We start from the raw sequence: 3826 nt of genomic DNA on the forward strand, positions 1-3826 counted from the left end.
TATTTTATGTATAGTAGTGTATACATGTTAATCCCAAACTCTTAATTTATCCCTCCCCCTCACCTTTCCCCTTTGGTAACCATAAATTTGGTTTTGATGTCTGTAAGTCTATTTTTGCTTTGTAAACAGGTTTATTTGTGTCACTTTTAGATTACATTATGAGTGATATCATATATTTGTCTTTCTCTGTCTGACTAACTTAGTGTGACAGTCTCTAGCTCCATCCTTGTTGCTGCAAATGGCATTATTTCATCCTTTTTTATGGCTGAGTAACTTTCCATCGTATATACATACCATATCTTCTTTATCCATTCCTGTGTTGATGAACATTTAGGTTGCTTCCGAAGAAGTTTATAATAATACAATCTTGTGTCAGGAAACAAGAAAAATCTCAAACAAACAACCTAAACTTACACTTAAAACAATTAGAGAAAGAAGAGCAAACAAAACCCAAAGTCAATCATTTTTTTTTTACAAAAGCTTATTCTTAAATGTACAATAGGTTCTAAGACAACACTTCATTCTAGCTATAGGCGGCAACAGATATCATGACAGGGAATCCAGGTGTTTAAATAGGAATGGATCTAAGGGTCATCATTGCCTCAGGCACAAGGAACAGCTTACTTTTTGCCAGATTTCTTAATTCCACCAGTGGCCAGGGGACCTTTCCCCGTGGCCTTTGCTTTTAGCTCCTCGAGTTTCTTCTGCTCCTCCTTCTGCTTCTGCTTGAATGCCTTATCTCGTCCATCTCCTTGGCTTGCTTCTTGGGCTGCTTCAGGGGCTTCTTCTTGCCACCTTCGTGGCCTGACATGGCGCCTGCCGCCCCTTCCCCAGACCCTGCCACCAGAAGCGGCCAAAGTCAATCATTTGTCCTTGTTCATACTGTCTAGGGTTTGGCTGGTCTAAGTTGAGTGGGGCTGGGCATGGTTAGGTGGTTCTTGTTGTAGGTCTGTGAGTTAACCAGGATGGTTCTATTCTGGGCTCTGGTCATTGAGGTGGCTTTTCTCCATGTGTCTCTCATCCTCCTGGGACCAGGAGTCCAGCCAAGGCATGCTTTTCTCTTGGCCAAGACAGAGGGATGAGAGACCAGGAGGAAACACTCAAGGCCTCTGTGGCCTATGCTAGGAATTGGTACGCTGTGGTGTTCAGCTCTTTCAATCTGTCAAAGCAAGTGACATGGCCAAATCTAAAATCAGGGGGTGGGGAGTCATGCGGAGGAGGTGGTGGGCCGGGAGGGGGGGCGCTTCAAACTCAGAAGGCAAAGCATAAGCAAGAAATAAAGACTGAGGGCAGTAATGCAGTTCACGATAAGGTTTAATCCTGACAGCAACCCTGTGTGCTAGATATGCATTATTCCCATTTTACTAATGAGAAGACTAAGGGAGAAGAAGGCCACACCCACGTTTCAAAGCTTGTTCTCAAACAAACAAAAAAACAAACAAAAGAATTCTATTTAAGATCTGCATTTAAAATAGAGCACTTGTTCCTAACTGTACGTACATGTACACACACATCAGTTAGGATTTATTTATATATTATGGAAATAATGTAAGTATTATACATATTTATAGTATTTATACATCACATAATACATGTGCATAAATATTATAGTTATATAAATATTGTAATAATTATGATTTAAATATATATATATGGGCTTCCCTGGTGGCTCAGATGATAAAGAATCTGCCTGCAATACAGGAGACCCAGGTTTGATCTCTGGGTTGGGAAAGTTCCCTGGAGTAGGAATGGCTACCCACTCCAACGTTCCTGCCTGGAGAATTCCATGGACAGAGGAGACTGGAGTCCATGGGGTCACAAAGAGTCAGACAAGACTGAGCGACTAACACTTTCACTTTTCCCTAATACATATATAGTAGCAATTTATTTATTGTGTAATTTATAACCACCTCATTAAACTGTAATCCCTTTGCTCAATAAATATTACCGCTTGAGGAAAAAGAAAGTTTGTTCTCTTTGTACCACACCATGGCCTCTCTTCCTGGTGTTTCCTGGAGCTCCATGAACTCAAAGCCACAAGTCCAGCCGAAAATTAAAGCGATTTAACCAAGGGCCTCTCGTCCTGAACTGAGTTGCCGTTTGTCTGCGGTCTCACTTATGCACTCACCCTGGGTCTGGGTCATGCCACATGCTGGTGTAGTTCAGCGTCTGACCGGCTGGGCTGTTTTCGAAGCTCGGTCACGCCCTGGTCTGTGTGGAGCAGTCAGACCAGAAGACACACACGCGGGGGCCCCCACCGCAGAAGCGGCTCTCTCTCCACTCTCTTTCTTTTTGCCCTCTTTGTCAAAATGACCTTGTTTGCTAGACGACAACTCCAAGCTCCGGATGGATTTCTTAATCAAAATGGAGTATGCCAACATAAAGGAATGTGTCCTAGGTTAGCTGTCAAAGGCCCCAACCACTCCACTGAACTAGGACAGTCAGGATACTCCTCCGTGTCTGTCAACACCAACCCAGCATCTCCTGGTGGCCCTTGGTGGTGGTCTCACCGAACAGCGTGTCAGTGTCTGAGGAGGAGACTCGGGGGGAGGCAAGGCCAGCTGGCCAGGGCAACGCTGGTGACTCAGAAGGTGACATTCTCCTCTCTGAGTCACCGAGGAGCTCCGTGAAGGGCCCTGTGGGAGTCTGCATTTTGCCAGATGCAGACATTGTGTTTTTCCTGCCAGCAAAGTTGTTTCTCTGCCTACATGGGCCACCAGCTGGCTGCTCTCAGCATAGATGCCCACAGAAAAGTGAACTGAAGCAAATAGTCCCCATGACAGCTCTTTAGGCTCACAACACACCTCAGCTCTGTGGGTGAGAAGCATCTGGAAGTCGGGGGTGGAGGTACCTCACAGGGTGCCCTGTCTGTCTGGGGACTTCTTGCATGTACCACTCACAGCCATTTCAAAAGGTTCTTTTTTAACTTTTCATTTTTTCCATTTATTTATACATTTTTAACACCAAGAACATTTTGTCTTGCAGTAGAGCCAATTAACGGTGTTGTGGTGGTTTCAGGTGATCAGTGAAGGGACTCAGCCATGTATATACGTGTATCCATCTCCCCCAAACTCCGCTCCCACCCAGGCAGCCACATAACATTGAGCAGAGTTCCCTGTGCTAGACAGTAGGTCCTTGTTGGTTATCCACTTTAAATACAGCAGTGTGTACATGTCCATGCCCAACTCTCTAACTGTCCCTTCCCTCCATCCCTCCCCCTGGCAACCAAAAGTTTGTCCTCTTAAGTCTGTGAGTCTCTCTGTTTTGTAAGTTCATCTGTATCATTTCTTTTTAGATTCCACATATAAGGGATGTTGTACGATATTTCTCCTTCTCTGTCTGACTTACTTCCCTCAGTGTGACAATCTTTAGGTCCATCCATCTTGCTGCAAATGGCCTTATTTCATTGCTTTTAATGAGCCATTGCCAAAGTTTTGAACAGTTACCTCTGATATCCTGGCTGGATCTCAGGCAAATGCTCATTTCCTGTCTCTTCTGACCCTCTCCACGTGAACACTGTTCCCAGCCGTGTCTCTGAGGCAGCTCACTAGAAGGAATGTTTCTCACCCAGGATGGGAGGGGTGAGGAGCTGGGGGGAATGGTGGAGATTTCATTTCACAGATAAACCAGCAAAATGCTTGTTTCTTGGGAGAGGGGTAGGTTTCAGTTTTGGAAAAATTTCTGAGCGACTTTGAAAATGTTGGTGGATGAATGGGGCTATTGTAATGCCAGTCATCTTTCTATACTTATTACTCACCACTGCTTGTAATAATCCCTCAGAAGCTGCAGATGAAATTGGTTTCTCAGTGATTCCTCTTTGCACTCT

The 3826-nt window shown here is 44.6% G+C and overlaps 1 pseudogene; it reads right to left on the minus strand.

Annotated features, from left to right (window-relative positions):
* Positions 1-463: 463 nt before the first annotated feature.
* Positions 464-3519, minus strand: LOC122706886 (annotated as a pseudogene).
* Between the last annotated feature and the right edge of the window lie 307 nt (positions 3520-3826).

Source organism: Cervus elaphus, chromosome 13, assembly GCF_910594005.1.
Source record: "Cervus elaphus chromosome 13, mCerEla1.1, whole genome shotgun sequence".
Taxonomy (NCBI): domain Eukaryota; kingdom Metazoa; phylum Chordata; class Mammalia; order Artiodactyla; family Cervidae; genus Cervus; species Cervus elaphus.